General features: G+C 48.9%; 1 protein-coding gene, 1 long non-coding RNA gene and 1 pseudogene across 2 annotated transcripts in view; all 3 read right to left on the minus strand.

Moving 5' to 3' along the window:
- Positions 1 to 22,869, minus strand: part of LOC120909614 (zinc finger protein OZF-like) — a 713,034-nt gene that overhangs the window by 226,396 nt on the left and 463,769 nt on the right. The gene's annotated exons all lie outside the window — the stretch shown is intronic.
- LOC120909660 lies at positions 8,993 to 10,380 on the minus strand. Its single transcript, XR_005741321.1, has 3 exons — positions 10,339 to 10,380; positions 10,100 to 10,223; positions 8,993 to 9,010 (listed from the first exon to the last, which is right to left on the minus strand). It is a non-coding gene; the product is annotated as an uncharacterized LOC120909660 (long non-coding RNA).
- Positions 18,129 to 20,940, minus strand: LOC120909812 (annotated as a pseudogene).

Genomic DNA, 22,869 nt, shown 5'->3' on the forward strand with positions numbered 1-22,869 from the left:
GAAAAGGGAGGGGCTGAGAGAGAAGGGAGGGGGGCTTAGAGAGAAGAGGGGGGGGGCTTAGAGAGAAGGTAGGGTGGCTGAGAGAGGGGGGGCTTGCAGAGAGGGAGGGGGAATTGGGGGGAGATAAGAGACCCCAAGCCCTGGTCCTGCAGTCCCACCTCTGTCCCAGTCTCTGTCTGCAGGTGTGTGTACGATGGTACCTTCCATACCATGATGCCAGTCTCCTGCTTCGATCCGTCCAATAATCTTCCAGCGGCTCCCACAGCAGCCTGTGCCTCCTTGCCCGTCCTCGGTGACAGCTCTGTGCCCCCAGTGAGCGGCGAGCCTGTTTGTCCTCCAGCTCCGGGCGGCGGGCCTCACATCAGAGCGCAGAGAGGTACTTGGTGCAGTCCATGCTCTAAAAAGCATGGAATACGCTGCGGCCGCTTGCTTCCTAGGGGAGGCGGTGTGTCAGGGACGAGATCAAGGAGGAGGCGGTGCCCGAGTCTCGGGCTCTCTGCGATGGATGCCCAGCCGCCCACATCTCCCCAGGGGTGCTGCTGATTGCTGCCCACTGCCGCGCCACACATTTTCTGGTGCTAGTCAGCCAGGTAGAGGACAGGGCGCATTGAAAAGTTCCAGGCGCCCTCTCCTCTCAGTAGAGAGCGCCGTCCCTGGGTGTGCCTGGGCATTAGGGTGTGCCCAGGCACACCCCGTGCGCACACCTATGCCAATGAACTATTTCTGTCTTCCGGGTAACAACTGCATACCTCCCAACTGTCCAAGGGCAACCAAACTGATAAGAGGCATGGAGGAGCTCAGCTATGAGGAAAGATTAGAGGAACTGAATTTATTCTCTCTTGAGAAGAGGAGATTAAAAAATAAAATAAAAAGTGCAATACAGCATTATGGGCACTAGATGGAGCTAATAATCATGGGAAATCATGGAAGGGAAAAAATATAAAAAGAAATGTATCACAGCTGGGCGAACGCTGGTCATATTGGTTCAATTAATTGGAAAAAAAAAAATATCTGAAGAAGGGGACACACCCCGAAAGCTCGTCCATGAAAAATGATATCTTAGTGCAAATAAAAAAAAGTATCACGGACAGTATTCAATTTTCTGTGTCTGATGAAGGAAACTAATGCCCCGTACACACGATCGAAATTTCTGAGGAAAAAAAGTCAGACAGAATTTTTTCATCGGATATTCCAAACTTGTGCATGCCCTATCGGATTTTTCCAACGGCGTTAGTAAGAGAACATGTTCTCTTTTTTTCCGCCGAAAAAAATTTCCATCGGAAAAAAAAAAACACGCATGCTCAGAATCAAGTCGATGCATGCTCGGAAGCATTGAACTTCATTTTTCTTGGCTCGTCGTAGTGTTGTACCTCACCGTGTTCTTGATGATCGGAATTTGGTGTGACAGTGTGTATGCAAGACAGCTTGAACGTAATTCTGTCGGAGTTTATCACGTCGGAAATTCCGATCGTGTGTACGGGGCATTAGGGGGCTTTTTATAGAACATTTGTTGAACGAATGTAAGAAGCATTTGCTTAGGAGGTAAAAATTCGGGCTATATTTTAATTAACACAGCGATTTAGTATGGGCCAAACACCCTCCCCCGGTTTGGTTCGTACCTGAACACTGCGAACAGGCAAATAGTTCTAGCGAACACTAGGGATGAGCCGAACACCCCCCCCCCCCCCCACCGTTCGGTTTGCACCAGAACCTTCGAACAGACCGAACCTTTGCGCAAACTTTACAACCCCATTGAAGTCTATGGGACTCGAACGTTCAAAATCCAAAGTGCTACTTTTAAAGCCTAATTTGCAAGTTATTGTCCTAAAACGGGGTTGGGAACCCGGGTCTTGCCCCAGGGAACATGCAATGCAAAAAAAGTTTTAAAAACAGACTTTTTTTCGGGAGCAGTGATTTTAATGATGCATTAAGTGAAAAAAAAAATTGAAAAATTCCTTTAAATTTCGTACTTGCTGGGTGTCTATAGTGTGCCTGTGAAGTGGCACGTGTTTAGAACTGTCCCTGCACAAAATTACATTACTATAGGAAAAAAGTCATTTAAAACTGCTTGCGGATTTAATGGAATATCTGGTCCCTGGAATATGGATGAAAATCATTTAATAAAAATAGCATGGGTTTCCCCCCCTCTCCTCAAGTCATTACCAGCCCCTTTGGCACTATATACTTTGAACAGCAGTATACAGGCAGTGCAAACAAGACAGGGACTGTAGGTTTGTTGTTAAGTAGAATCTGTTTGTAATTGTGAACTGGTACTTTTTTTTAAAGTGTAGTGTCTGTGCCCCGTGTTCAGAAGATTGCACCTCACTTTCTGTCCCAATGACAAATGATTTTTTGAAAATTTGTTTTTATTAGTGAAACAAGGATTGGTGATAAAGCATCAGTGGACAGGAGACACCTCTTACAGAAGAGAATTTCCCTTCCTAGGGGTAGATTTCCTCTCACTTCCTGTTGTCTCCTTTCGTTTGCAAGTAGGAGTCGTTTGTAAGTTGTATGTTTGAAAGTAGGGGCCTGCCGTATATACTCTGCAGAAATTTGGGCCCTAGGTGTTGGTGTTGCCACAACACTGTAAGCCCTCACAGTTAGTCTTGGTGGGCGCTGGAACGCCCTGCTGTGAACTATTATATCAAGAATTGTAATTACATGCCATTGTTGAACAGTGGTAGAAAAATCGGGCCTTTGGTGCTGGCCCCTTAACACTGTAAGTCCTCACAGTTACTCTTGGTGGGCAGAGGAATGGGCCCTGCTGTTAAATATTAGATCAAGAATTGTAATTACATGCCCCTGTTGAACAGGGGCAGAAAAATTGGGCCTTAGGCACTGGTGCTGGTGCCACAACACTGCAACCCCTCACAGATACTCTAGTTGGAGCGCAGGAATTAGCCCTGCTGCAAAGTATTGAAGCAACAATTGTAATTACACGCCCCTGTTAAACAGGAGCAGAAAAATTGGGCCTTAGTTACTGGTGGCGGTGCCCAAAACCAAACATGTTCTTACAAGCTATCAGCATGATCATTGAGGAGGAAAAGGATAGTCACTCAGCATCAGCATAGGCAGTCTTGAGGGGATCTGACATTTAAAAAAAAATACTCAGTTACATCAGCATCAGGTGCTTGGTAGCTGGTGGTGATCCAAGCCCGATTCATTTTTATAAAGGTCAGTCGATCAACGGAGTCGGTGGAGAGGCGCACCCTGTGATCGGTTACAAAGCCTCCAGCAGCACTGAATGTGCGTTCCGAAAGAACGCTGGATGCAGGACAGGCCAGTAGCTCAATTGCGTACTGTGCAAGCTCTGGCCAGTGATCCATCCTCAAGACCCAGTAAGCCAGAGGATTTTCGGTGGGAAAGGTGCCCAAGTCTGATCTTGCCCCTAGGTATTCCCGCACCATGTAAAACAGACGCTGGCGATGGTTGCTGGAACCGGTCATACCTTGGGGCTGCGGACTAAAAAATTGTCTGAACGCATCGGTCAGATGGCCACCTTCTCCACCGCTCCTTCTTTGACTGACCTCAGAAACACGTTGTCCAGGACCAGGATTGTGTAACCCCCAGTCTCTGGAAACGCGTTGCACAGACCTTTCTGCAAGCTCCCCCGAAGATTTTTTTATATTCTGCTCCCTCTGCGTCGGCACCATAAGGTCCGCAACCTTACCCTTGTAACGTGGATTAAGGATGGTTGCCAGCCAGTAATGATCCCTCTCCTTGATAGCACGAATACAAGGATCCTTCAAGGATCCTTCCGCAGGATCAAGGAGGCCATACAGTGTAGGTTTGCTGAGGCATTCGGTGTGGAGTCCTCTGGGTCACTGAGGACGACAGGATCCGCAGCCACCTCATCCCAGTCACGTAAAAGTCCATGGGTTTCTTGGGAATGCAATTGATCCCTTGAAGACTGCTGCTGATGCTGAGTGCTAGGCTCCACCTCCATTCTGACACAATAGGCGGGCAAGCAGGAACACTGTCTGGGTAAAGAAGGCCTTGAGATGTAAGAAAGGCCTCCTCTCCCTCCCTCTGTTCTGCCTCAAGGGCCCTGTCCATTATTCAACGCAGCGTGTGCTCCAACAGGTGAATAAGAGGGACAGTGTCACTGTTGCATGCACTGTCACTGCTCACCATCCTCGTGGCCTCCTCAAATGGTGACAGGACAGTGCATGCATCCCTGATCATGGCCCACTTGCGTGGGGAAAAAAAACCAAGCTCCCCTGACCCATATTGGCACAGATACTCATTGATGGCCCTTGTGAAGGACTTTTTACCTATATGCTTCAGGTTAATCCTCCCTGCTTGTTTAAGGCTGTTAATGGTATTTACCCTTCTGCAGCCAGCCCTGTTTCAAATGTTAATTGCTCTAGTGTGTTGTGTGGAAAAGCCCTGTGTTTACTGGTTACTGTGATTAGATAAGTGGCTCATGTTAATTATGCTGATTGCTTCATTGTGGTAATTATCTCTCTATATGCGGGGTCGAGCTGTCTAGTTAATGTATTCAGTACAACTAGTAATTAGCGTCACTGATCTCATTGTCTAAAGAAATGTGTCTGATCAGGTTAAACATAGCGGAGCCGAACCGGCTAGATACTGATTAGTTCAAAGAAATATCCTTATTTCAAAGGATCTGTATTGAAGACCCCCCACTGTGTAAGGGGGGGGGCGGAGATTGTCACTGTAACAGTTGTAACCACATATAAGCTCTGTGTTATACCATTAAAAGTCTGTCTGGTTCCAGCAGTAAGCTTGTCTCATGTGTGGATGATTCTGTGATGTTCTGTTATGGGAAGAAGGGACTGTTTGACGGGGATATCATACCAATACCGTCACAGCCCTCTGCTGCGTGTGCAGCTGCTGCAGCATGGCCAACGTAGAGTTCCACCTGGTGGGCATGTCAGAGATTAGGCGGTTCTTGGGCAGGTTGTATTTCTTTTGGAGGTCTGCCAGCCGAGCACTGGCATTATATGACCATCGGAAATGCACACAGAGTTTACTGGCCTGCTTCAGGACATCCTGTAAGCCCGGGTACCTGCCCAAGAACCGCTGCACCACCAAGTTAAGGACATGAGCAAAACAGGGGACATGGGTCAGTTGTCCCTGTCGCAGGGCGGAGAGGAGGTTGGTGCCATTGTCGCAAACCACCATTCCTGGCTTAAGCTGGCGTGGCGTCAACCACCTCTGAGCCTGCCCCTGCAGAGCTGACAGAACCTCTGCCCCAGTGTGGCTCTTGTCCCCCAAGCACACCAGCTCAAGCACCACATGGCATCTCTTTGCCTACCTACCTGCGTTGCCCCTTGAACGCCTACAGAGCACGGCTGGTTCCGAGGACACATCAGCACAGGAAGAGGCCACAGAGGAAGAAGAGGAGCGGGTGGAGAGAGGTGTGTCACAATGACCAGTAGTAGCATTTTGGAGGTGTGGTGGCAGAACAACCTCCAACACTACTGTACCTTGTCCTGCATCCTTCCCAGCTGTCAGCAGTCACCCAATGCACCATGAAAAATAGGTAATGTCCCTGTCTATGACTGCTGGACCATGATTCAGCGGTAATATGCACCTTACCACTGACCACCATGTCCAGTGAGGCATGGACATTGCCTTCCACATGCTGGTAGAGAGCCGGAATCACCTACCGTGAGAAAAAGTGGCGTTTGGGAACCTGCCACTGAGGTAAAAGAGAAAACTTATTTCGGCCCTGTAGCAGGGAAATTTGCTTGGTACAATCTGACGTTGGTGTACCGATAGTAGATTGCCCGCAAGTACTTGGCTGTGACACACCTAATTCTACACCTTCAGTCCTATCAGTGCAGGCTTCAGAGAGGACTGAAGGTATAGTGGGGTTGGAGATCCCAGCTGATGAGGTGCAAGGAGAGGTCCGCTTTGTTCTTTGGTGTGGGTCGCAATTCGCGGGACAAAACGCCGCGATTTCGTCCGCCTAGATGTGAATGGAGCTTTAATATGTGAACACCAGCAAATGTATTGAAGTAGCTTTAGGTGCACACTGTGCAGAGGACACAGTACACCAAGTGAAAATACTGCAGATAGCACAATCACCTGCCTGCCTGTCAGTATATTAGGAAGAGTGGATCTAGCTAAACTCAATACAGTGTATAAATATATATATATATATATATATATATATATATATATATATATATATATATATATATATACACATACATACACACATACATACACACACAACAACTGGGATGCATATATATCCTCTACACACTGTAACTATAACTGACTCGCCTGCCTGCCTGCCTGCTCTATCTAACTAAAAAAAATAAATGACACTCTCTCTCTCTCAACCACTGCAACACACTACACAAGGCTGCCACGGAGGCGGCCTTATATAGTGTTGGGCGTTTACTAAACCCCCTGAGCCATAATTGGCCAAAGCCACCCTGGCTTTGGCTAATTATGGCTCTCCGTTTTTTGACGTGCTGTGATTGACCAAAGCATGCTCATAGTCATAGTGAATGCTTGGCCAATCATCAGCCAGCAATGCACTGCGATGCCGCAGTGAATTGTGGGCCGTGACACGCCACTCTAATTTGGCGCGAACGGCCCATAACGTTCGTAATTCGACGAACGGTCGAACATACGATGTCCGAGTCGAACGTGAAGCTCGTCCCTAGCGAACACACAAACCCTATTAAAGTCTATGGGACACGGACGTGAACAATAAAAAGTGCTCATTTGCAAGTTATTGCCATAAAAAGTGTTTGGTGACCCGGGTCCTGCCCCAGGGGACATGTATCAATGCAAAAAAAAAAAGTTTTTAAAACAACCATTTTTTTCAGGAGCAGCAATTTTAATAATGCTTAAAGTGAAACAATTAAATTTAAATATTCCTTTAAATATCGTGCCTGGGGGGTCCCCTTAGGCCCCTTTCACATTAGCGGACCGTTCGTCCGTTTATTACAAGTCCGTTTACGGACTTGTAATGCATCCCTATGGGATCGCGTCCGTTAGTGGATGAAGCATCCGCTAACGTCCGCAAAGATCTGCTTTTGTGGACAGAAGAAAACCCTATTTTTCTTCCGTCCGGCGGAACGGATCGGATGAAGACGGACAGACGCTCCGGCTTTATCCGATTCCCCATAGGGGAGAGCGGAGGAAAGACAGGGCGGTCTCTGCACAGTGTGCGGAAACCGCCCTGTCCGCCAACAGCTCAGCGGTGATTACGAATGATCCCCGCTGAGCCGACAGACACACACGGAGGCCTTAGTCTGCCTGGAAGCATATGTTAGTTTGTTCTACAACTCAAACATCCAGTTAATCCCTAACAGTGATCTCCTTTGACCGTCTGCTCCATCTAGTGGCTAAAAGGCATTACCCTTTTCCCTGAAATACTTCCATTATTAAAAAAAAATACAAGTGCAATACAGCATTATGGCCACTAGATGAACCTGATAATCATGGGAAATCATGGTAGGGGGAAAAAATAAATAAAAAAGAAATGTATCACTGCGCTGGTCATATTGGTTCAATTAATTAAAAACCACAAAATGTACTCAATTGATGAGAGCCAATGACTCAATTTTTATTTTAAAAGGCCTAGAGGACCGCCTTTTAAGTGGTGGGGTTAACGCGTTTCGTCCTGGAAGACGACTTGAGAAAACAGACCTCTTGCAAGAGAATAATAGACCTCTAAGTCTCCATAACACAAAATGTACTCAGCCAATGAGAGGGAATGACTCCATTTTTATTTTTATCTTGCCATGAATGGCCAACACGTTACAACACTTCATCCATGTCTTTGGTGATCTCTGATCTCCTTATGAACTGTTTCTTACATGATGAAGATCAGCCATGGAGTATATCTGAGGTGTATATCAGGGTGTGCTTCTTCCCCACATGTCCAGCAACATTCATATACAAGACATTTCCCGCACTCACTAATACACCTCGAGGGTTGTGTGGGACCCCTGATGTAAGGGAAGACAGGACTTCAGTGAGGAACATTTCCCTCACTCAGGACAGGAATGCGGCTTCTCCCCCGTGTGAGATCTCTGATGGATGGCAAGTTCCGATTTTACTACAAAACATTTCCCACACTCAGAACAGGAATACGGCATTATTCCCTTGTGCATTCTCTGATCTACATAAAGATCGGACTTCTGTGTGCGGGAGAGGTTTTGCACGGTACAGGAATACAGCTTCTCCCCGATGTGTGATATCTGATGTCTTTGAAGATTGGACTTTTGCGAAAAACATTTCCCGCACTCAGGACAGGAATAAAGCTTTTCCCCCGTGTGAGACCTCTGATGTTTGACAAGTATAGATTTTTGTGCAAAACTTTTCCCGCACTCAGAACAGGAATATGCTTTTTCCCCAATGTGAGACCTTTTATGTCTTAACATTTCTGATTTATCTATAAAAGCTTTCCCGCACTCGGAACAGGAATGCGGCTGCTCGCCTGTGTGCCATTTCAGATGGTTGCGAAGATATGACTTGTCTGAAAAACATTTCCTGCATGCAGGACAGGGGAACGGCTTTTCCCCTGTGTGGGAACTCTTATGTTTGACCAGATGTGCTTTTTGGGCAAAACTTTTCCCACACTGGGAACAGGAAAACGGCTTCTCACCTGCATGCACTCTCTGATGTCTCTGAAAATTGTACTTGTCTGAAAAACATTTCCCACACTCAGAACAGGAATAAGATTCCTTCCCCGTGTGGGACCTCTGATGTTTAGTAAAATCTACATTACGTTTAAAATGTTTCCCGCACTCAGTACACGAGAACAGCTTCTTTCCCGTGTGAGATCTTTCATGCACAATAAGTTTGCACTTAAAACGGAAACCCTTCCCGCACTCAGTACAGAAAAACCTCTTATCTGTTGGAAGGACGGCACCGTCCCTCACAGTCTGAGGTTTCGGACGGACATGTGAGGTAGTCGGGTTTTCTCCTGGACTATACTGTGTGACGTCCTTATCTTCTGAGTCTGGAGACAAAGTGAGACAAGCCTCTGAGGTTTTCCTCATCTTCCGTCCATCTACTAAAATAGAAATACAAAGATTATTACTAGACATGAGATGATTGGTTCCCCTAAACCAGGACTCCGCCCACATCAGGCAGCTTAGTCTCTGAGGATCTTACAATTCCCCCTCAAGGTAACTAGTAAATGGGTCCTCTGATCGCCTACCAGATCATTTCTTTAACCTAAGATCTTAGTCAGAGTCCTGCACTTCCTTATATAATCCATGATTAAAGCGGAGGTTCACCCATACCCTACACATTTTCCCCTTCGCTTTATGCTCGTTTTGTCTAGGGGAATCGGCTATTTGTATTAAAATATGATCCGTACTTACCCGTTTTTGAGATGCATCTTCTTCCGCCACTTCCGGGTATGGGCTGCAGGAATGGGCGTTCCTTCTTGATTGACAGTCTTCCGAGAGGCTTCCGACGGTCGCATCCATCGCGTCACGATTTTCCGAAAGAAGCCGAACGTCGGTGCGCAGGCGCAGTATAGAGCCGCACCGACGTTCGGCTTCTTTCGGCTACGAGTGACGCGATGGATGCGACCGTCGGAAGCCTCTCGGAAGACTGTCAATCAAGAAGGAACGCCGGCTCCCGAAGACCCATACCCGGAAGCGACAGAAGAAGATGCATCTCGAAAACGGGTAAGTACGGATCATATTTTAATACAAATAGCCGATTCCCCTAGACCGAACGAGCAGGAAGCTAAGGGGAAAAAAAAAAAAAAAAGAAATGGTTGAACTCCCGCTTTAAGTCATGAATAACAACGGGGCTGAGCCCCACCAGAGGTCAGAGAGTGAGGATGGGGGGGAGAACAACCAAGATGAAGACTAGACTGATCTTGAAGACCCAGCCTATGGTGAAAAAATCAACATTTTGCTGCCAGCTGAACCCCAGAATCTCCATAAATGCAGTCTAGAGACATAAATTGTGTCTGCAGCACAGAGAAGGAAGATTATCCGAGAGAAATACAGGAATACAGGACGGGGAACACAGCTCAGGAAAGTGACCAGAGGATTACAGGCTGATATCACCCAGTCCCCGCCCTACTCTGGACCAATCAGTGAGCAGTATGGGTGGAGGAATGGATTTAGTGTTAATGACTTACCTGTGCTGATCTCTGTAGGAGTGTCCTCCTCTATTATTTCCTCCGCTATAGACTGCTGATCATCCCACACATACAACACTTCTTCTGCATTACCCTCAACGGTTGTATCCAACAGATTTTCACCCTAAACCAAGAGAATTATAAAAAATATTATCTGTAAATTATTAGGTCACATAAAAAAAATCCACACATTATCTCCACGAGCCCATGTTCTACTGTAGATGTTCCATTCCACCAACCTTGTCACTGTCAGATACCGTGTGACCTTCCTGTGTGGAATCCCGGGAATACAGAGGACGGGGACATCTCTCTGGTGGGTTCCCATTACTGGATCCATCTGTAGGAAACACACACACTGACTGAATACATTGTTTCTATGTGTTTATCAGATGATGGGGGATCTAGGTGGAGCCTCCGTACTGCTCTCTCCTTTACAATAAAGTCTCCTCTTACCCGGTGATGTGAGGGGCGGCTGATTCTCCATCATGACGTCCTTTTGTTTCTCGGCGTAAATAGAAAATAAGATCTTAATACTGTATCTGCTGCCAGCTCCAACAATACTGTCTCTTTGTTCCCTGCTGACTCAGCTCTCACCCGGACCTTCCTGTTTGTACCTGACATCACTTCCTGTCGTTCATAGAGACTTCCTGTATTGGGTAGATGTGAGATCACCATCTTGTGGAGCTCAGAGGAACTGCAGCCCTGAGAAACATCTTGTAGTGAGAACACGGCCTTGTGCTGTGTGTGAATGTACTGTATGGGCCAGATTCACAAAGAGATACGACGGTGTATCTCCAGATACACCATCGTATCTCTGACTTACACTGGTCTTATCTATTCATAGAATCAGTTACGCATAGATAGGGCTTAGATCCGACAGTGTTACAATGTGTTACACTGTCGGATCTTATTTTCGATTTAAAAATGGCGCCGGGGGCGTTCCCGCTGATTTACCTTGAATAATATGTAAATCAGCGAGATACGCAAATTCACGAACGTACGCGGACCCGACGCAGTCTTCTTACGACGTTTCCGTAGCGGCTTTCCCGTCGTATACTTACCCCTGCTTTTATCAGGCGCAGTCAATGTTAAGTATAGCCGGCGTTCCCGCATTGAATTTGAATTTTCTAACGTCGTTTGCGTACGCCGATTCACAAACACGCGCGTCGCAAGTCACGCTCACGTCGAAACCACTGACGTCCTAGTGACGTCAGTTGGAGCAATGCACGCCGGGAAATTCCCCGGACGGCGCATGCGCATTTAAATCGGCGCGGGAACGCGCCTGATTTAAATAGTACACTCCCCCTAGCCGCGGAATTTGAATTCCGCTGGGGGATTTGGGATCCGCCGCCGCAAGTTTGGAGGTAAGTGGTTTGTGAATTAGCCACTTGCCTCCTAAACTTGCGGGAGCGGATCTTAATTCACGTAGATCGAGCGGATCTATAGATCCGCTGATCTACGTGAATCTGGCCCTATATCTTTATAGATGGAGAAATCTCCAGTCCCACCAAGTGGGATAGAAATATTTTATAGAAAAGTAAAAGGGCACTATATATCCTCCACTGTATTATATATATTACACTGACTGCAGTATATACTCTGGAATGTATTATATATACTATACTGATGACACTAGGGGCCAGATTCACCAAAGAGATACGTCGCCGCTAGTCAATTTTCCCGTCGCAAAGTTAGTCGTCGTTTTTGGTGCCCTAACTTTAGTCAGCAAACGTATTGCTGTCTAAAGTATGGCCGTCGTTCCCGCGTCGAAATGTAAAAAATAACGTCGTTTGCGTAAGCCGTCCGGGAATACGGAATTACGATACGCAGGACGCCGTTCGAAAAAATGACGTCACGGCGCGCAAAGCACGGCGGGAGTTAAGAAACGCAGCATTTCGCAGTAGGTCCGTCGCGGGAGCGCGCCTAATTTAAATGGCACACGCCCATTTAAATTGGCCCGCCTTGCGCCGGAGGCAGCCGGCGTAGTTTTCATCGCAAGTGCTTTGTGAATCAGGCACTTGCGATGAAAATATATCATATATCTATGATACGTTACGCCGCCGCACTTCTGCGTGAATCTGGCCCTATATACCTTGCATCAGTGTTGCCAACCGCCCGTAAATTTAAAGGCAGCCCGTAAATTTAACCCCCTTTTCAGGGTGCCCGTTAAAGTCTGTTACGGGCATCGGGTATTCCGAAGCCGGCCAGGCTCGGGAAGGCTTGTATAAGCTCGGTCGGACGGCCCATGCGCAGTAATGTAATGGCGCCACCCGGCACCATTTTTGAATAGACTATCGGGACTCGGGACACTGTGGTGGTCGCTGGCTCATGCAGTGCACTCGCCATAGGCAGAGGAGCCGAGCAGGGGTGAGGAGGAGGAGGGGGGGGATATCAAAGTGAGAGGAGGAGATCGCTGGGAGCCCAGAGGGTGAAGCTGTGGCATGCAGGGGAGGGACAGATAGACTGATGTGCTCTGTCCACCATCATATTACTTCTCCACATCATAAGTATGCTGTGTCCTCCTCCTGTGGCCCTTTCACCTCTCCACATGTCAGTGCTGCCCTAACCTGTGGAGAGGTGAAAGGGGCACAGGAGGAGGACACAGCATACTGATGATGTGGTGAAGTAATATGATGGTGGACAGAGGAGGAGGCTACATTGGGTGAGGAGGACACTATCATATTTGCAGCCTCTGTCCGACCTTATGGAGTATATTCGCAGCCTCTGTCCACCTCCTGCAGTATGTCCGCAGCCTCTGTCCACCTCCTGCAGTATGTCCGCAGACCACAGTCTCTTTCCACCTCCTGCAGTATGTCCGCAGACCGCAGTCTCTTTCCACCTCCTGCAGTATGTCTGCAGCCTTTGTCCACCTCCTGCAGTATGTCTGCAGCCTCTTTCCACCTCCTGCAGTATGTCTGCAGCCTCTTTTCACCTCCTGCAGTGTGTCTGCAGCCTCTTTTCACCTCCTGCAGTATGTCCGCAGCCTCTTTCCACCTCCTGCAGTATGTCCGCAGAGCGCAGCCTCAGTCCACCTCCTGCAGTATGTCCGCAGCCTCTGTCCACCTCCTGCAGTATGTCCGCAGCCTCAGTCCACCTCCTGCAGTATGTCCGCAGCCTCAGTCCACCTCCTGCAGTATGTCCGCAGCCTCTGTCCACCTCCTGCAGTATGTCCGCAGCCTCAGTCCACCTCCTGCAGTATGTCCGCAGCCTCAGTCCACCTCCTGCAGTATGTCCGCAGACCGCAGTCTTTCCACCTCCTGCAGTATGTTTGCAGCCTCTGTCCACCTCCTGCAGTATGTCCGCAGCCTCTTTCCACCTCCTGCAGTATGTCCGCAGCCTCTGTCCACCTCCTGCAGTATGTCCGCAGCCTTTTTCCACCTCCTGCAGTATGTCCGCAGAGCGCAGCCTCTTTCCACCTCCTGCAGTATGTCCGCAGACCGCAGTCTCTTTCCACCTCCTGCAGTATGTCTGCAGCCTTTGTCCACCTCCTGCAGTATGTCTGCAGCCTCTTTTCACCTCCTGCAGTATGTCTGCAGCCTTTGTCCACCTCCTGCAGTATGTCCGCAGCCTCTTTCCACCTCCTGCAGTATGTCTGCAGCCTCTTTTCGCCTCCTGCAGTATGTCCGCAGCCTCTTTCCACCTCCTGCAGTATGTCTGCAGCCTCTGTCCACCTCCTGCAGTATGTCCGCAGCCTCTTTCCACCTCCTGCAGTATGTCTGCAGCCTCTTTTCGCCTCCTGCAGTATGTCCGCAGCCTCTTTCCACCTCCTGCAGTATGTCTGCAGCCTCTTTTCGCCTCCTGCAGTATGTCCGCAGCCTCTTCCCACCTCCTGCAGTATGTCCGCAGCCTCTGTCCACCTCCTGCAGTATGTCTGCAGCCTCTTTTCACCTCCTGCAGTATGTCCGCAGCCTCTTTCCACCTCCTGCAGTATGTCCGCAGCCTTTTTCCACCTCCTGCAGTATGTCCGCAGCCTCTGTCCACCTCCTGCAGTATGTCCGCAGCCTCTTTCCACCTCCTGCAGTATGTCCGCAGCCTCTGTCCACCTCCTGCAGTATGTCCGCAGCCTCTTTCCACCTCCTGCAGTATGTCCGCAGAGCGCAGCCTCTTTCCACCTCCTGCAGTATGTCCGCAGACCGCAGTCTCTTTCCACCTCCTGCAGTATGTCCGCAGACCGCAGTCTCTTTCCACCTCCTGCAGTATGTCCGCAGCCTCTGTCCACCTCCTGCAGTATGTCCGCAGCCTCTGTCCACCTCGGGGGGTTGGCAACACTGTATTATATATACTACATATATATTACACTGACTGCACTATATCCTTCACTGTATTATATATATTACACTGACTGCACTATATACTCTCCATTGTATTATATATATTACACTGACTGCACTATATACTCTCCATTGTATTATATATACTACACTGACTGCACTATATACTCTGCACTGTATTATATATACTAGACTGACTGCACTATATATTCTCCACTGTATTATATACCGTATTTATCGGCGTATACCGCGCACTTTTTTGCCCTGAAAATCAGGGCAAAATCGTGGGTGCGCGGTATACGCCCATACCCGCTTTCCCGCGCCGAGTTTTGAATACTGCGCCGACATATACCGAGCGCAGTACACTCGGGTATAGTCGGGCAGTCTCGGCTCCTTCCGCGCTCACGTCCTGGACGTACAGGACGTCAGCGCGGGTAGCCGAGCATTGCCGACAATACACGAGTGTACTGCGCTCTGTATATGTCGGCGCAGTATTCAAACTCGGCGCGGGGAGGACGCCGCAGAAGGACGCCGGACCCGCCGAAGAGGACACCGGACCCGCCGAAGAGGACACCGGACCCGCCGCAGAAGGACACCCGAAGCCGCAGAAGGACACCCGAAGCCGCAGAAGGACGCCGGACCCGCCGAAGAGGACACCCGAAGCCGCAGACGAACGCCGGACCCCAACGAGGCCGCCGATGGACGCCGCGCAAGACACCAAAACTGTAAGTACAAAAAAAACGTTTTTTCCACAGGATTCGGGTCAACTTTGGGGGTGCGCGGTATACTCGGGAGCGCGTTATACCGCGATAAATACGGTACTGTATACTACACTGACTCCACTATATACTCTACACTGTATTATATATACTACACTGAATGCACTATATATTCTCCACTGTGTTATATATGTAGCACTAGCCCTGAAGGAGCTGTTGGTTTGTTTTTGTCTTTTCTGTGCTTTTATTACCCAGCCGGGAAAAACGATTAAACAGTAGAAAGGTGATGGAGACAGCAGATTCCGGTGTAACTGAATACGGGAAACAGTCCTGCTTCCAACGATACTTTACTTTGCCACTCTAGCCGGAGTGGGCATAGCGCACCTGGACAGGCCTCTCTCACCAGCCTGGTAGTCGGAGTGGGCATAGCGCACCTGGACAGGCCTCTCTCTCCAGCCTGGTAGTCGGAGTGGGTATAGCGCACCTGGACAGGCCTCTCTCTCCAGCCTGGTAGTCGGAGTGGGCATAGCGCACCTGGACAGGCCTCTCTCACCAGCCTGGTAGTCGGAGTGGGCATAGCGCACCTGGACAGGCCTCTCTCTCCAGCCTGGTAGTCGGAGTGGGTATAGCGCACCTGGACAGGCCTCTCTCTCCAGCCTGGTAGTCGGAGTGGGCATAGCGCACCTGGACAGGCCTCTCTCACCAGCCTGGTAGTCGGAGTGGGTATAGCGCACCTGGACAGGCCTCTCTCACCGTCTGGTAGTCGGAGTGGGCATAGCGCACCTGGACAGGCCTCTCTCACCAGCCTGGCAGCCAGAGTGTCACTCGAACTTAGAATCTTTGCCACAGACCCTCCCAAAAGATTGGAGACAATTATGGTCCGGAATCCTCTCTCAGTAGATTCAGCACCCGGATCTCCTTCAGGTAGTTTTGCAAAATTAGCAACTGACAGGCGACCAACATCCAGCCTGTCAGAACCCAGGTGGTCCCCCGATGAATGGACAGGCCCCTCCTGGAACACCAGCCTCGTGCTTGGTATCCTTCGGACAGACTCCTCATAGGTCAGCTTCCTCCAATTGGACGGACAGCCCGGTACCACCTTCAGATTGGGGACCCAGTCGATCACTGGGCCCACACAGCAGATCAATTGCTCCGGGCCAACGTGGTCCCGGAACCAGGAACACTGCTACCCACGCACCCCCCCCGGCCAGGAGGGCCATATGCGGGGGTGTCGTGGAATGGCTATCCCAATGGTGGGTGCCACACGAGGAAGAACCTTGAGCGAATGGAGTCTGCCCCCTTTATACCCCTCCCCAGCATGCACAGTGAGGTGGCCCACCCCCGCTAGGCCGCTAAGGAGTGATACTCAGACACACTTGACCCCACTGCTGCCACCTGCCGTCCGGGGGTGACGGGAGTCCCCGGGCAAAAGGATAGCCCAAAGTACAGCCAAGCTAGAGCAGAGACCCAAATTTAAACAATCAGTGCCAGATTCACAAAGAGATACGACGGTGTATTATCTACAGATACACCATCGTATCTCTGACTTACACTGGTCTATCTATGCGCCTGGTTCATAGAATCAGATACGCATAGATAGGGCTAAGATCTGACAGTGTTACACTGTCAGATCTTTTTTTCAATTTAAAAATGGCGCCGGGGGCGTTCCCGCTGATTTACGATAAATAATATGTAAATCAGCGAGATACGCAAATTCACGAACGTACGCGGACCCGTCGCAGTGTTCTTACGTCGTTTCCGTAGCGGTTTTCCGTCGTATACTTACCCCTTCTTTTATCAGGCGCAGCCAATGTTAAGTATAGCCGTCGTTCCCGCGTCGAATTTGAATTTTCCTACGTCGTTTGCCTAAGTCGTTCTCGAATACGGACGGACGTCGTTTACGTAAGCGTCGCAACCACTGACGTCCTAGCGACGTCAGTGGGAGCAATGCACGCCGGGAAATTTCGCGGACGGCGCCTGCGCACTTAAATCGGCGCGGGAACGCGCCTGATTTAAATAGTACACTCCCCTAGCCGCGGAATTTGAATTCCGCCGGGGGATTTAGGATCCGCCGTCGCAAGTTTGGAGGTAAGTGGTTTGTGAATTAGCCACTTGCCTCCTAAACTTGCGGGAGCGGATCTTAATTCACGTAGATCGAGCGGATCTATAGATCCGCTGCGCTACGTGAATCTGGCCCTCAAACTAGTTCAGAGCCAACTATTTCTCAGAACTTTTTCCTAAATTTAACATGAAAATAGCCAGGCGCTACATATATATATATATATATACACACTACACTGACTGCACTATATATCCTCCACTGTATTATATATACTACACGGACTGCACTATATACACTACACTGTATTATATATACCGTATTTATCCGCGTATACCGCGCACTTTTTTGCCCTGAAAATCAGGGCAAAATTGTGGGTGCGCGGTATACGCCGATACCCGCGCCGGCATATACCGAGCGCAGTACACTCGTGTATCGTCGGCCAGTCTCGGCTCCTCTCGCGCTGACGTCCTGGAAGTACAGGACGTCAGCGCGAGAGTTGCCGAGCCTGCCCGACGATACACGAGTGTACTGCGCTCGGTATATGTCGGCGCAGTATTCAAACTCGGCGCGGGAAAGCGGGTATCGGCGTATACCGCGCACCCACGATTTTGCCCTGATTTTCAGGACGCCGCAGAAGGACGCCGGACCCGATAAAAAGGATACCCGAAGCCGCAGACGGACGCTGGACCCGACGAGGCCGCCGCGCAAGACACCAAAACTGTAAGTACAAAAAATCTTTTTTCCACAGGAATTGGGGCAACTTTAGGGGTGCGCGCTATACGCGGGAGCGCGCTATACCCCGATAAATACGGTATTACACGGACTGCACTATATACACTACACTGTATTATATATACTACACGGACTGCACTATATATCGTTTTGCCTTTAACGCCCCATATGTTTGTTTGTTCTACAACTCAAACATCCAGCCCATCCCTAACAGTGATCTCCCATGACCGTCATGCAATACAGCATTATGGCCACTAGATGGAGCAAATAATCATAGGAAATCATTGTAGGGAGAAAAAAAAAGTATCACGGCTGGGCGAACGCTGGTCATATTGGTTCAATATATTTAAAAAAAATAGCTTAGACCACAAAATGTACTCAGCCAATGAGAGGTCACTTTTATTTTAAGGCCTCGTACACACGACCGGACATGTCCGCTGAAACTGGTCCGCGGACCAGTTTCAGGGGACAGATCCGATCGTGTGTACAGGCTAGCGGACAGATTTCCAGCGGACAAATGTTTCTTAGCATGCTAAGAAACATGTCCGCTGGAAAGCTGTCCGGCGGACATGTCCGCTGGTCAGTACACCTAACCAGCGGACAGATATCTCCCGCATGCGTCGAATGGATTCGACGCATGCGTGGAAGTATTTTACTTCCTGGTTTGGTGACGTGGCAGCGTCAACGTCACCGCGCTGTCTGTCCGCGGGGATTTCGGTTTGATGGTGTGTACAGCCATCAGACCGAAATCTCAGAGCGGACATGTCCGATGAAAACGGTCCGGCGGACCGTTTTCATCGGACTGTCCGCTCGTCTGTACGAGGCCTAGAGGACCGCCTTTTAAGTGGTGGGGTTAACGCGTTTCGTCCTGGAAGACGACTTGAGAAAACAGACCTCTTGCAAGAGTTTACACCACAAAATGTACTCAGCCAATGAGAGGTAATGACTCCATTTTTATTTTTCTCCTGCTATCAATGGCCAACACGGTACAACACTTCATCCATGTCTTTGGTGATCTATGATCTCCTTATGAACTGTTTCTTACATGATGAAGATCAGCCATGGAGTATATCTGAGATGTATATCAGGGTGTGCTTCTTCCCCACATGTCCAGCAACATTCATATACAAGACATTTCCCGCACTCACTAATACACCTCAAGGGTTGTGTGGGACCCCTGATGTACAGGAAGACAGGACTTCAGTGAGGAACATTTCCCTCACTCAGGACAGGAATACGGCTTCTCCCCCGTGTGAGACCTCTGATGTCTGTGAAGATGTGACTTCTGTGAAAAACATTTACCGCACTCAGGACAGGAATACGGCTTCTCACCCCTGTGAGATCTTTGATGTATGAAAAGATGCGACTTCCTTGAAAAAAAATTCCCGCACTCAAGACAGGGAAGTGGCTTTTCACCCGTGTGAGATCTCTGATGTCTGTTAAAATCAGACTTCTTTGAAAAACATTTCCCGCACTCAGGACAGGAATGCGGCTTCTCCCCGGTGTGGCACCTTTGGTGTCTCCTGAGATTGCGCTTGTCTGAAAAACATTTCCCGCACTCAGGACAAGAATACGGCTTCTCCCCCGTGTGAGACCTCTGATGTGTGAAAAGTTCTGATTTCTGTATAAAACATTTCTCGCACTCAGGACAGGAAAACGGCTTTTCCCCCGTGTGAGTTTTCTGATGTCTGTAAAGACTGGACTTCTCTAAAAAACATTTCTCGCACTCAGAACAGGAAAATGGCTTTTCCCCCGTGTGAGTTTTCTGATGTCTGTAAAGACTGGACTTCTCTAAAAAACATTTCCCACACTCAGGACAGGAATGCCGCTTTTCCCCCTTGTGGCACCTTCGATGTCTGTTGACATTGCGCTTGTCTGAAAATAATTTCCCGTACTCAGGACAAGAATACGGCTTCTCCCCCGTGTGAGACCGTTGATGCATGAAAAGTTCTGATTTCTGTATGAAACATTTCCCGCACTCAGGGCAGGAAAACAGCTTTTCACCCGTGTGCGATCTCTGATGTGTGGAAAGATAGGACTTCTTTGAAAAACTTTTGCCGCACTCAGAACAGGAATATGGTTTCTCACCTGTGTGAGTTATTTCATGCTCATTAAGATAAGATTTAAAAAGGAAAAACTTCCCGCACTCAGTACAGGAAAACCTCTTCTCCGTTGAAAGGACAGCACCGTCCCGCACAGTCTGAGGTTCCTCAGGATAAGAGGAATACGATGGTCCGGCACCGTCCTGCACAGTCTGGGGTTCCTCAGGATAAGAGGAATACGATGGTCCGGCACCGTCCCGCACAGTCTGAGGTTCCTCAGGATATGAGGAATACGATGGTCCGGCACCGTCCCGCACAGTCTGAGGTTCCTCAGGATAAGAGGAATACGATGGTCCGGCACCGTCCCGCACAGTCTGAGGTTCCTCAGGATAAGAGGAATACGATGGTCCATCTACACTGTGTGGTGCCGGATGGACATTTGAGGTAGTCGGGTTTTCTCCTGGACTATACTGTGCGATGTCCTCATCTTCTACTTTACAGTCTGGAGACAAAGTGAGACAATCCTCTGAGGTTTTCCTCATCTCCCGTCCATCTACTAAAATAGAAATACAAAGATTATTACTAGACATGAGCTGATTGGTTCCCCTAAACCTGGACTCCGCCCACATCAGGCAGCTTTGTCTCTGAAGAACTTACAATTCTCCCCTCAAGGTAACTAGTAAATGGGTCCTCTGATCTCCTACCAGATCATTTCTTTATTCATGGACCTTAGTCAGAGAGTCCTGGTGTATTAGTAGGCTTAAATGTTTACATGAGACAAGTTGCAGAGATCCCACACCGCTGCCTCCCATCTCCTGAGACTGCACTCAGTGACTTGGGTCTGAGACTATACAGACATATCCCTCCACCCGGCACAGCCAGCAAATAACAGAGCAAGTAACCCGGGAGAATTGTTCTGTCAGAGATCTTGCTAGACCCGGGCATGGGGCAAGGGCACATGCCTAGGTCGATCAATGATTATAAATGGCTTCCATCTGAACGCCAGAATCTCCATAAATCCAGTCTAGAGACGTAGGGCCAGATTCACAAAGGTTAGCGGATCTTTAGATCCGTGTAACCTATGTGTTTTAAGATCCGCCCTCGCAAGTTTGTGAGGAAAGTGTAAAATTCACAACACACTTACCTCCAAACTTGCGACGGCGGATCCTAACTCCCCCGGCGGAATTCAAATTCCGCGGCTAGGGGAGTGTCATATTTAAATCAGGCGCGCTCCCGCGCCGATTTAAATACGCATGCGTCGTCCGGGGAATTTCCCGGCGTGCATTGCTCCCACTGACGTCAATAGGACGTCAGTGGTTGCGACGTGAGCGGGACTTGCGACGCGCGTGTTCGTGAATCGGCGTACGCAAACGACGTAGGAAATTTCAAAATCGACGCGGGAACGACGGCCATACTTAACAATACTTACCCCTGCTTTTAGCAGGGGTAAGTATACGACGGGTACCGCGCTACGGAAACGACGTAAGAACACTGCGTCGGGTCCGCGTACGTTCGTGAATTTCGCGTATCTCGCTGATTTACATATTATTCAGTGTAAATCAGCGGGAACGCCCCCGGCGCCATTTTTAAATCAAAAAAAAGATCCGACAGTGTAACACAGTGTGACACTGTCGGATCTCAGCCCTATCTATGCGTAACTGGTTCTATGAATCAGGTGCATAGATAGGACTAGTAAAAATCCGAGATACGATGGTGTATCTGAGATACACCGTCGTATCTGCTTCGTGAATCTGGCCCGTAAACTGTGTCTGCAGCACAGAGAAGGAATATTATCCGAGAGAAATACAGGAATACAGGACGGGGAACACAGCTCAGGAAAGTGACCAGGGGATTACAGGCTGATATCACCCAGTCCCCGCCCTACTCTGGACCAATCAGTGAGCAGTATGGGTGGAGGAATGGATTTAGTGTTAATGACCCACCTGTGCTGATCTCTGTAGGAGTGTCCTCCTCTATAAATGTCCCCGTTATTCCATCCTCCTCCATAGACTGCTGATCATCCCTCACATACGTCTCTTCTTCTTCTGATTTCACCTCAAATTCTATATCGATTGGATCTCCACTCTAAACCAAGAGAATGAGAGAGAAAATCATCTGTAAGATATAAATCCACATATCATCTCCATGAGTCCATGTCCTAGATGTTCCATCTCACCAACCTTGTAACTGTGAGGGATAATGTGACCTTCCTGTGTGGAATCCCGGGAATACAGAGGACGGGGACATCTCTCTGGTGGGTTCCCATTACTGGATCCATCTGTAGGAAACACACACACTGACTGAATACATTGTTTCTATGTGTTTATCAGATGATGGGGGATCTAGGTGGAGCCTCCGTACTGCTCTCTCCTTTACAATAAAGTCTCCTCTTACCCGGTGATGTGAGGGGCGGCTGATTGTCCATCATGACGTCCTTGTAGAGATCCTTGTGTCCTTCTAAATACTCCCACTCCTCCATGGAGAAATAGACAGTGACATCCTGACACCTTATAGGAACCTGACACACACAATGTCACAGTCACCATCCAGACACACCCCTTGTCTGTTACTGGATAATGTCCCAGAATCCTCCTCACCTCTCCTGTCAGCAGCTCCATCATCTTCTTGGTGACTTCTAGAATCTTCTCCATGTTGTGTCTCTCAGGTTTTAGGGAGTCACATGGAGGCACTGTGATGGTCATATGATCACCTGACTTCACAAGAGGAAATCTCTGTATTGGGGAACCAATAGGAATATCATGTTAGAATCCCAGAATCCTCCTCACCTCTCCGGTCAGGTCTGTGTATTATTAATAGAGATAAGAGTGATGTCATGTGACCTCCCAGAATCCTCCTCACCTCTCCGGTCAGGTCTGTGTATTATTAATAGAGATAAGAGTGATGTCATGTGACCTCCCAGAATCCTCCTCACCTCTCCGGTCTG

Source organism: Rana temporaria, chromosome 8 (assembly GCF_905171775.1).
Source record: "Rana temporaria chromosome 8, aRanTem1.1, whole genome shotgun sequence".
In the NCBI taxonomy this organism is placed as follows: Eukaryota; Metazoa; Chordata; class Amphibia; order Anura; family Ranidae; genus Rana; species Rana temporaria.